The 12,274-nt window shown below is 45.3% G+C and overlaps 1 protein-coding gene across 3 annotated transcripts in view; it reads left to right on the forward strand.

Moving 5' to 3' along the window:
- The window catches only part of vps13a (vacuolar protein sorting 13 homolog A), a 361,176-nt gene that overhangs the window by 71,671 nt on the left and 277,231 nt on the right, over positions 1-12,274 (forward strand). The window lies entirely within an intron of this gene.

Here is a 12,274-nt window from a genome sequence, read left to right on the forward strand (position 1 = left end):
TTGTGTGTGCATGGATTTCCTCTGGGTGCTCCCAGTTTCCTTGCACAGTTCAAAGGGAGTAGCTTAATTAGTCATTGTACATTTTACCATGATTAAACTGGGGTTAAATAGGTGAGTTGCTGGTCAGTGTGGTTCTAGGGGCTGGCAAGGCTTGTTCAGTGCTGTATTTTTAAATATATTTTAAAAAAGCATAATTCCTGCCTTTATTTGCTTATCACCTGCTTGCTCTTGCTCCACACTTGCCCTTCAGCTTTTTGTTTTGGCTATCACTTCTTTTCTTTCCAATCCAAATGAAAGATCTCAACCCAAAACATCAACTCCATTTCCCTTTGTAGATGCTGCCTGATCCTCTGAGTCCTCCTGCAGATCATGAGTTGATTTAGAAATGATCCAAAAGGTGCAAATTAAAGAAGAAGCTGAATGAACTCAGCAAATCAAGAAGCTTTTATTGGAAAGAAAAAACGAGGAAATCCCAGATGTTGGAAATTCAAACAACACTCAAAATGCTGGTGGAACGCAGCAGGCCAGGCAGCATCTATAGGAAGAAGTACAACTGACGTTCGGGTCAGTCCTGACGAAGGGTCTCGTCCAGAAATGTCGACTGTACTTCTTCCTATAGATGCTGCCTGGCCTGCTGCATTCCACCAGCATTTTGTGTTATGGAAAGGAATATCAGTTAATGTTTCGAGTCTGCAACGTTCTCAGAACTAGTGCAAGAATTTAGGTTCACAGTTTCTGTCAGAAAGCCTGGACGTGATGTGAGACAAAAGCTCATGTGGAGAAGAGTACTGATCATTAGCAAGGCATTTAAAATAAAAAGGGGTGAGGGAACAACATCAGCATGATAATAGGAGTGAATGAGAGCAGTTTACCTAATCTTGAAGAATTTGGTGTGCTAAGTACCTAGCAGCTGGAAGATAAAATGTACTTCCAGTTTATGTTGGATTTAGGCTATATCCACACTATGCCGGATACATCTGTAACCAAAGCTTTTTCTCTTTGTTTTTACTCTCCGTCCACACTAAAACAGCATTTTCGTCTCCTGAAACCGGAGCTTTTCAAAAACGCTTTCCAAGGTGGATATTTTTGAAAACGCTGCTTTGGCAGATCAGTGTGGACGTCGTAGCCGGAGACTTTTGAAAATGCTGTCAGACGGCAGCGCATTATTTCATTGTTTTCTTGAACGCAACCTAACAATTTCAGAACAGATAGCATTGAGACTGAAGCCAGAAGAGTTAGAAATGTACTCACCAAATACTTTGACCCATAACTTACTGAATAAATAAGTATACTGGACTCACTTTGCCGTTTTCTGTCCTTGCTCATATGAAGGTGGTTTACCTATTTATGCAAGTACTTCTCTGACAATAGATGTGTAACAGCCCAATGTAACATTGTATGGAAATACACAATAACACTGATGAAGACATGTTTTATACATTTAACAAGGTGCTTTATTAATGCAACAGAGTTAGTCAGTTTCTCAATGTTCGTTGTCGGACGGGTCAATCTGTCCGTGAATTCCCTGTCGGTTGCCACTGTACACTCCAGTATTTGTTTTTTTTAGTTTTAAGTTCTCCTGCGTGAGAGCCAACCGCTGTCTGTTGTTTTAAGTTTTTCTAGTCTGTAACTGCACAAATGCACAATTTTACGGCAAAATTCAACACCAAACATGTCGCTTGTTTTCGGTAGATGTGTCCTGCGCGTGCGCAGCAGGAGTAAATTCGCTGAAATCTCCATTTCAGTGTGGATAGAGATATTTTCAAAAATGCATAGTGTGGATGCCTATCGTTTTTATGTGAAAACGGCGCTTTCAAAATTATCCTGTCTGGTATGGATGTAGCCTTAGGCTATGTCCCCACTAGACCGGATAAATCCGTATCCGAAGTTTTTTCTCTTCGTTTTGACCCTCCATCCACACTGAAACAGCGTTTTCCTCTCCCAAAAATTGAGCTTTTCTAAAACGCCCTCCAGAGTGTGTAAATTTGAAAACGCTGATTTGGCAGAATAATGTGGACGGGGTAACCGGAGATTTCTGAAAACGCTATTATGACGTGCCGGAACAGATGGTGGCGGCAGCGCGGCATTTCATTGTTTTCTTGAACAACACCCCACACAACCTAACAATTTCAGAACAGCGGTGAGACTGAAGCCAGAAGAGTTATAAGTGTACTCGCCAAATACTTTGACCCATAACTTACTGAATAAATAAGTATACTCACTTTGCCTTGTTTTCTGTCCTTGCTTGTATGAACATGGTTTACCTATTTATGCAAGTACTTCTCTGATAATAGATTTGTAACAGCCTAGTGTAACATTGTATGGAAGTACTGATGAAGACATGTTTTATACATTTAACAAGATGCTTTATTGATGCAACAGGGTTGGTCAGTTTTTCAATGTTTGTCATCAGCCGGGTCATACTGTCTGTGAACTCCCTGTCGGTTGCCTCCATACGCTCCAGTATTTGTTTTTTTTTTAATTTTAAGTCCTCCTGCACGAGAGCAAACAGCTGTCCATCATTTGGCAATTTCCTTTTAAGTTTTTTTAGTCTGTAACTGCACAAACGTGCACTTTCACAGCGAGATTCGACACCAAACATGTCACTTGTTTTCTATAGATATGTCCTGCGCATGCCCAGTAGGAGGAGATTCGCCCAAATACCCATTTTAATGTGGATGGAGGTATTTTCAAAAATATTTGGTGTGGATGTCTATCGTTTTTATGCAAAACCGGCATTTTCAAAATTATCTGGTTTAGTGTGAACGTAGCCCAAGGCAGTGAAGGAGGCCACAGACACAAGTTGTAAATGCGTGGGATTGAGAATTTGCATTTACTGGAGTACAGTGAAAAGCTGGTGTATTCTTCATAAATATGAATTCAATGCACGATGCATTGAGGACTGTTATATTGTTATTATTTTTCAAGGTAAAACAATAACAGAATAGATCATAAAGAATGATTTACAGAGTAAATCCAGTGCAGGTAAACAATAAGGTGCAAGATCATAACAAAGTAGGCTATGAGGTTAAGAGTCCATCTAATCATATTAGGGAACCATTTGATTGTCTCAGATCAGCAGGGTAAAGGGGTGAAATAAAGAGTTGGAAAGTCGATAGGTGAAAGAGATACAGGGCTGCAGAAGGGGGAATCTGATAGGAGAGGACAGAAGACCATGGAAGAGAGGAAAGAGGGAGGAGCACCAGAGAGACGTGATGGGCAGGTAAAGCAATCGGGTGAGAGATGAGAATGGGGAATGGTGAAGGAGAGCGGAGGCATTACCAGAAGTTCAAGGAATCGATGTTCATGCCATCAGGTTGGACACTACCCAAACTGAATATAATGTGTTGCTCCTCCAAACTGAGTGTGTCCACATGCAACAGTAGAGGACTGACATGTTGGAATAAGAATGGGAAGTGGAATTTAAGTGGGAATTGAAGTAAAATTAAAATCACCCATCACCTCCCTCTCGTGCTCTTCTCCTTTTTTACCAATCAACTTTTCAGTTCTTACTTTACCTGTTTTCCTCTCTCCCTCCCCCCCCACCTTTCACGGTTCCACACATCACCTCGTGTTTCTTCCTCCCCTCACCCCACCTTACTCCTCATCTTTTTTTTCTCTCCAGCCCCGATGAAGGGTCTCAGCCTGAAACATCACTGTATTCTTTTCCATAGATATTGCCTGCCCTGCTGAGTTTCTCTAGCATTTTGTGTGTGTTGCTTGGTTATCCAGCATCTGCAGATTTTATCTTGTTTGTGATGAAGTAGAGGTATTGGTTAGCTTTCTTAGTCATGGCAGCTAAGTGGGTGGACCAGGACAGGGGTTAACTCCTTTCAATTTGAAGCTCTCAATCCTCTCAACCTTAGCACCATTGATGTAGAAAGGGGCACCATGCCCCTCCTTGAAGTCAATGACAAGCTCTTTTGTTTGCTGACGTTGAGGGAAATGTTGTCATGATAACTTCTCATGAAACTCTGTATCTCCTTCCAGTACAGTGACTCATCCTTAAGACTCTGTGTTGGTCAGGGTCATCCGTGGATATTGCATTCTAGCTATGTGTGATATGCAAGCCAGCACGCATGCCAGGGCAGTACAACATGGAGAGCAAGCTAAACACAAAGTACACTGCAAAGCAACACATACAGCACGCTGGAGGAACTCAGCAGGTCGGGCCACCCTGATGAAGGATCTCGGCCTGAAACATTGACTGCTCGTTTCCACGGTTGCTGCCCCACCTGCTGAGTTCCTCCAGCATGTTGCATGGAGAGCAAACTGTTGTCCATGTGCAGGCTCCCCCTCTCTATGCTGCTGATGGATCCAAATGAACGGTAGCGACCAATACAGTTTGACACCAGCAGTGTGTTATGAATGTACCACAGCTCTGAGGGGCCGAAGGGGCGGGAGCAGCCCCCTCCTTCCGGAGAATCGCAAGAGCACTATTAATTCGGGTTTCGGACCCAGGCAAATGAGAGACTATGTAACGGTTTTGGCCATTGCTCTTAGAGACACCTGTGCTAAGTGCATGACCCTGCTATGTGACAGCTACCACGGATATGGACACCTGCGGGCAATGTGGGGGTGGGGATTGCATCACCCTACTTTGATGGACATCTACAACTCTGCAAGTCAAGATAAAAGGGGACTGCAAAAGGCAGTACCCCAGAGAGACGCACCAGAAGGACTCGATCGCTCAACGCTCCCGTGATAGCTGGAAGCCAGTCAAAAGCCACGTGCGCTCCATAACTACTTTGCCTGGGGAGCGGGTGGCTGATAATACCGAGAAGGACTTCGAACTAATAACAGGGAAACAACGCTCCCCTGATTCAACGGAGTTGCTTCGTCAAAGACCCGGGCAAGTTTTGTCGTTTCTCCTCACTCTCTCTGAAACACGTGAAACCCAGCAATTCCCCAAAAAGACTGAAGCCTGCAGACTTCTGAGTGACTTTTATATTTCCAACGGACAACATATTATTCCCTAGACAACAGTCGAGATTATTTCTTAATGATGATTATTGCTATACCCACGCTTTAGATTGAGTTTTGCTGATGTATACGTTCTGAATGTTTGTAGTAACCTTACTTTTGTGCCTCCCTTTATGAATAAAACCGTTCGAAAATAGTGCCATCAGACTCCAACAGACCTCTCTATCTTTGCTGGTGAGTTATCCAGTTATGGGATACGTAACAACTTGGGGTTTCTCGTCTCTGGATTTGACACCAAATTGGGAGGCCAATGAATCGGGCTTGTAGTCCAAAACTTGAATCTGGTTACGCGGGTAGCCAGACAGGAAACCAGCAAAGATGGACGTGGGTGAATTTATGAAAAACCCAACTGTGGGGGCGCTAGAAGCAGCCACCAAATCAGACTTGTTAAATTTGGCAAAGGGGTTGAACCTCGCAGAAGTGAGGTTGTCCATGAAAAGGCGGGAGGTGTGAAGGGCCATAACCCAGTATTACATTGGGAAGAAGGTGTTTGAAGCTGAGGTGTTGGGAGATATCCCTGAAAAGGTACCATCAAGTGGGATGGTTCAGTTAGAGGTGGAGAAATTAAGGTTGGAACATGAAATTAAGTTAAAAGAGCTGGAAGCGGCTGAGAGGCAAAGACAGCATGAAATTCAGCTAAAGGAGCTAGTAGCAGTCGAGAAAGAGAAAGAACGGGCCGAGAAAGAGAAACAGAGGCAACATGACTGGGAAATTGAGAAGATGAGGAACGAGTGAAGAGATCAAGGGTTAGACCGAGCGGAGCGGTTTAATGTTAGTAGGGAGTTGAGATTGGTGCCCCCATTCGAGGAGACAGATGTCGATAGTTATTTCTTGCTTTTTGAAAAGGTGGCAGTAAATCAGAAGTAGCCAAAAGAGCAGTGGGTGGCGTTGTTACAAAGTGTGTTAAAGGGGAAGGCCCAACGAGCATATGCAGCGTTGCCCTTGGAGGAGGGAGAAGCAGAGAATTATTCTGAAGTAAAGGAGGCCATTCACCGGGCTTACGAATTGGTACCTGAGGCCTATAGACAAAAGTTTAGAAATTTAAGGAAAGGGTGGAATCAAACGTATACCGAGCTAGCCCATGAGAAGGGGGTGCTCTTGGACCGTTGGTGCACCGCAGAAAGGGTGGACGAGGATTATGGGCGTCTCAGAGTTACTGTTGATTGAGGAATTTAAAAGTTGTGTTCCGGAGGAGATCCGGATGTATTTGAACGAGAGGCCGACTAGGTCCGTCGCAGAATTTGCTAGGTTCGCAGATGAATATGCCCTAACTCACCAGACAAAGTTTTCCCCGACAAAAAGTTACCCAAGAGACCGTGGGAATGGTAGGGAAAGCCCGCCGGCTAAGGTAGAAACTCAGCCGGGAGCTAGCCGGAAAAGTGAGAATACCATGCCAGAAACCTGGAAATTTCCTGGTTTGACCTGTTTTAATTGTGGAAAGGTGGGGCATATTGCTTCTAAGTGCCCTGCTCCGAGGAAGGAGCCAGGAAAAAGGAAAGCAGCTATCCCTATAGGATGTATCGCGTCAATCGGAAAATCGGCGAGAGGGTCCCCGGTAGATGGAGTACAGGAGGGGCGTGAGACGTTTAGTTCCGAAGGAACCGTGTTCCTGGAGGAGGGAGGCCCACAAATTACAGTACGGATCTGGAAAGACAGTAGTGCTGAGCTATCATTGATTAGCCGTAAAGTGCTAGAGTTTGGACCTCCGACGGGAGAGGTAGCCCAGAGAGGCATAGGACAATGGACCGAAGTGGTACCCTTGTATAGGGTCCTTCTAGTTTATGAGTTGGTGTTGGGACCAGTGGAGCTGGGGGTCCTGCCGGAGTTGCCGGGGGAAGGCGTGGATGTCCTTCTGGGGAACGACCTAGCGGGAGGAAAAATGGGAACAGCCATGAAGCTGACAACCCAGCCTGCAAGGATTGAGGCCCCTCCCTCAGATCTGAAGATATACCCCGCCTGCGCGGTCACTTGCAGCATGTCAAAAAAGACAGCTGAGAGAGAGAGCAGTTTAAATCTGGCCGGTTTTGATTTGGCCGACACGTTTTTACCAACTCTGTACCAGCGAGGGTTCGAGGAAGGTAAACCGGAGAGTAAGGAGGGGGGAGAGAGTAAACTGTTTACAGTAAACAGTAAACTCTCGTCTGCCCTTAGCCAGATGAGAGTTTGTACAGCAACAGGAAAGTGACGAGGAGCTGAGCCTTGAGAGAGTTGGTTCTTTCGGAGACCGAGGTTAAAACCGAGCCCGAAGGTTACTATCTGAAGGAGGATGTGTTGATGAGGAAGTGGAGCCCCCCCCAAGGTGTCGGTCGAAGAGGACTGGGCGGTGGTACACCAGATAGTAGTCCCGAAAGCGTATCGGGACGAAATTCTGAACTTAGCTCATAAGGGACCGTTAGGTGGGCATCTGGGAATAACAAAGACAGTGGATCGGGTTCAAAGAGAGTTCTATTGGCCAAACATGAGAAAAGAGATTACTGAATATTGTAAAAGGTGTCATACCTGCCAAATGGTGGGTAAGCCGAACCAAGTTATCCCTAAGGCACCCCTCTGACCCATCCCCGCGTGCGAGGAGCCTTTCTCCCGAATCATTGTGGATTTTGTGGGACCTCTACCTAAAACTGCGAGGGGGCGGCAGTATATCATGACCATGATGTGTGCCACTACACAATTTCCAGAGGCTGTGCCTCTGGGTAATATTAGGACCGCTGTGGTGGTGAGGGCCCTCATCAAATTCTTTACCACGGTGGGGCTGCCTAAGGCGATACAATCGGATCAGGGGAATACCTTCACATCTAACGCATTTCGGCAGATGATGACCCAGCTAGGGGTCTAACAAATTCTAGCCTCCGCGTACCACCTGGAATCCCAAGGGGTGTTGGGAAGGTTCCACGCTACACTAAAGACCATGCTTAAAACTTATTGTCAGGAGAACGTTCGAGACTGGGATGAGGCTTTACCCTTTCTGTTATTTGCTGTCAGGGATACAGTCCAGTGCTCACTGGGGTTCAGTCCGTTTGAGCTCATTTTCGGTCACAGGCCCAGGGGCCCTCTAACTCTCCTGAGAGAAAAGTGGTCTAGCCCGACCGTTCAAGTCAGTGTGATCGACTATGTTCTGAAATTCTGGGAGAGGCTGCATAAAGTACGCGCCTTGGCAAAGGAAAACCTTAAAGAATCCCAGGAAAAAATGAGCCAGTGGTATAACCCAAGAGCGAGAGAACGAGAGTTTTACGTAGGCGACAAGGTTTTGGTCCTATTTCCAGTAGTTACCCATCCCCTTCAGCGAGGTTTCAAGGACCATATAAGAAAATAGGCTCGCTAAATTACATGATTAAAACCCCTGATCGGCGAAAGCCGACCCAGTTAGTTCACGTGAACATGATGAAAAGGTACCATGACACTACCCCCGCGGTGGTCGGTGCGCCATTAAAACTGATGAGGTGGGGGGGGGGATGGCCAGGAGGGACCAGAGCGGTTTGAAAAGATAGGTATAGTCCCCACCAGATTGGAGAACTCTATGGTATTGGCAAGCCTTGCGGATAAAGTTAGACACCTAAAACCTGAACAGCGGGAGCAGATAATACAGCTCATTAACCGGCATGCAGACTTATGCCCAGATGTTCCCCGAAGGTGTAGTGGGACGCAACATGATGTGATAGTTACCTCAACCCAGCCCATAAAACAGGCATCTTATCGTATGAATTCCGAAAAGAGCCAGCTAGTAGGAAAGGAGATTGAACATATGCTAGCTGCTGGGATAATCCGCGAATCCTCTTCCGCGTGAGCTTCTCCTTGCGTGGTTGTCCCAAAACTGGACGGTACCATAAGATTCTGTACCGATTACCGGAAGGTCAACGCGGTCACCCAGACAGATGCTTACCCTATTCCCCGGGTGGATGATTGCATTGACCAAGTGGGGAAGGCAAGGTACATCACAAAAGTTGACTTGTTAAAAGGATACTGGTGCGTTCCTTTAACGGACAGGGCTCGATAGATTTCCGCCTTTGTCACCCCATCCGGGTTGTACGAGTACAACGTTATGCCATTTGGGATGAAAAACGCACCAGGGGCATTCCAGCGGATGATAGATGCTGTGATAAAAGGGTTAACCCACACTAAGGCTTATCTTGACGACGTGATAGTTTGGAATGACACCTGGGAGGAGCACCTGAAGGCTGTAGAAACTCTGTTTACAGAAATGTCGGCAGCCCACCTTACAGTAAACCTTGCCAAGAGTGAATTTGGTCATGCCACTATCACCTATTTGGGGTATGTGGTGGGAGAGGGACAGTTGGCTCCTGTGCAGGCGAAGGTACAGGCTATTTCTGAGGTTCTTGTACCCTACAATAAAAGGGGCCTGAGGAGGTTTTTGGGCATGGTGGGATACTATCGGAAATTCTGTAAAAATTTCACAGACATTGCGCTCCCCCTTACAAAACTCCTACAGAAGGAGGAAAAATTTGAGTGGGGTCCCTCTTGTCAGAATGCTTTTGAAAAGTTAAAAGCCGTATTGTGCCATCACCCGGTGTTAAAAGCACCCGATTTGTCAGCACCCTTCTCCTTGGCAACGGACGCCAGTGATTAGGTTGTAGGAGCGGTCCTCTTACCGCAAGCAGGGGATGGAGTGGAGCACCCGGTAGCATATTTCTCTCGGAAGTTCAATGTACACCAGAGGAATTACTCTACCGTAGAAAAGGAATTGTTGGCACTTGTGTTGGCGATACAACATTTCGAAGTATACATTTGTCCCGCGCAAAAACCCCTACTGGTCTATACCGATCACAACCCATTGGTATTCCTGGCCAATATGAAAAATAAAAACAGGAGGTTATTGAGCTGGAGTCTGATGCTTCAGGAATTCAATATTAAGATACAGCACATTAAGGGGAGTGATAATGTGCTAGTGGATTGTTTATCTCGATGCTGAACTAAGTGTATAACTGTATGGCTCTGTAATTAAAAGAAAAAGCTTGGGTATTGTGTTAGATTAAAAATCATGTAAGACTCTGTACAACTCTGTTTTTAACCGCTGGTAAAAAACGGTTTTTTTTAGAGGGGAGGTGTTATGAATGTACCACAGCTCTGAGGGGCCGAAGGGGCGGGAGCAGCCCCCCTCCTTCAGGAGAATCGCAAGAGCACTATTAATTCGGGTCTCGGACCCAGGCAAATGAGAGACTATGTAACGGTTTTGGCCATTGCTCTTAGAGACACCTGTGCTGAGGGCATGACCCTGCTACGTGACAGCTACCACGGATATGGACTCCTGCGGGCAATGTGGGGGTGGGGATTGCATCACCCTACTTTGATGGACATCTACAACTCTGCAAGTCAAGATAAAAGGGGACTGCAAAAGGCGGTACCCCAGAGAGACGCACCAGAAGGACTCGAGCGCTCAACGCTCCCGTGATAGCTGGAAGCCAGTCAAAAGCCACGTGCGCTCCATAACTTCTCTGCCTGGGGAGCGGGTGGCTGATAATACCGAGAAGGACTTTGAACTAATAACAGGGAAACAATGCTCCCCTGATTCAATGGAGTTGCTTCATCAAAGACCCGGGCAAGTTTTTCCCGTTTCTCCTCACTCTCTCTGAAACACGTGAAACCCAGCGATTCCCCAAAAAGACTGAAGCCTGCAGACTTCTGAATGACTTTTATATTTCCAACGGACAACATATTATTCCCTAGACAACAGTCGAGATTATTTCTTAATGATGATTATTGCTATACCCGCGCTTTAGATTGAGTTTTGCCGATGTATATGTTCTGAATGTTTGTAGTAACCTTACTTTTGTGCCCCCTTTATGAATAAAACCGTTCGAAAATAGTGCCATCAGACTCCAATGGACCTCTCTATCTTTGCTGGTGAGTTATCCAGTTACAGGATACATAACAAGTGTTATAAAGTTTCCAGTCAGTGTTGACCTCAACATAAGGCTGCCTTAGGGATTCAAGCTCTAAATTTTTCCTTGGGATTTACTTCTGAAACCTTCCTTATGAGTGTAGAGATTTGAGATCACTTTTCCTTCTCCAAAGTGAGCTGCAAACCATGACTAACACTCCCCATCTACCTGAAGCAACTGGTTTTGAAGTACCACTAACCTGCTTTTGCCCCTTTTCCTGTGAGTAGAAATGGATCAGCCAGGCTTGGTAGCTAAGCCACACTTGGCCAGAAGCTGGACTTGGTTGTCAGAGGCTATTTGAGAAACATTCCATTGAGAGCATTTAAAAATAGTGGAAGCTTATCTGCACTACCTCCCCAAGTTATAACAATCTTAAAGAACTCTCCTCATTATTTGAGTTACACCCCATTACATTGGTATTGTCTGTAAACTTATAGATGGAGTTAGAACAGAATCTGGCTCTGCGGTCATTGGTATACAGCAGGGATTCCCAGCCTGGGCTTCACAGACCCCTCAGTCAATGGTAGGAATCCATGTCATTAAAAAGTGTTGGGAACCCCTGGTATACAGGAAGTAGGATAGAGGGCTTAGAATGCAACCTTGTAGAGTAGCAGTGTTGAGAATAATTATGTTAGAGGTATTGCTGCCTATCTTTACTGATTGCAGTTTGTTGATAAAAAGGTCAAGGATTCATTTGCAGAGGGAGGTATTGACTCCTGGGTCATGGAGTTTGATGATGAGTTTGCTTGAAATTATAGTATTGTAGGCAGAGCTGTAGTTAATAAAAAAAAAGTCTATAAGTGTTGTTACTGTCTGATGCTTCAGGATTGAGTGTAGGTGGAAATAGCATCCACCATACACCTGTGGCACGTAACTGGAAACTCAGGATCATCCCTACAGACTGAGTACAGGTGCTCCATGCAGTGGTCTGCAATGTAACGACTGGGTGTGGGACTTAGGCATTTATATCTCCTGCCTAATGGTAGCTGCTATAAGATGGTGTGTCTTGGATGGTGGTTTCTTTGATAGATGTTGCCTTCTTGAGGCTTTATGTACATATACATGCTATCAGTGGTAAAGAGGAATGTAGTCATGGTGTCCTGAGCTGAGTTAATTATTCTGCAATCTTTTGGGTTCCTGTGAATTTGAATTTCTATACCAGACCACAATGGAGCCAGTCTGCAGTATGTTAGCAGAAATTTGTTAGTGTTTGATGACGTGTGGGTCCTCCTTAATCTCTAATAAGTAAAGACAGTTGGAAAGAAATAGTTTTTTTCCATTTATAAAGTTTAGATGACTATATGAGGTTATCAGTGGTTGGTAAGTTGATGGAGAAGTTCCTGCGAGGCAGGATTTATGAACATTTGGAGAGGCCTAATATGATTAGGAATAGTCAG

The sequence above is a fragment of the Hypanus sabinus genome, chromosome 5 (genome assembly GCF_030144855.1).
Source record: "Hypanus sabinus isolate sHypSab1 chromosome 5, sHypSab1.hap1, whole genome shotgun sequence".
NCBI lineage: Eukaryota > Metazoa > Chordata > Chondrichthyes > Myliobatiformes > Dasyatidae > Hypanus > Hypanus sabinus.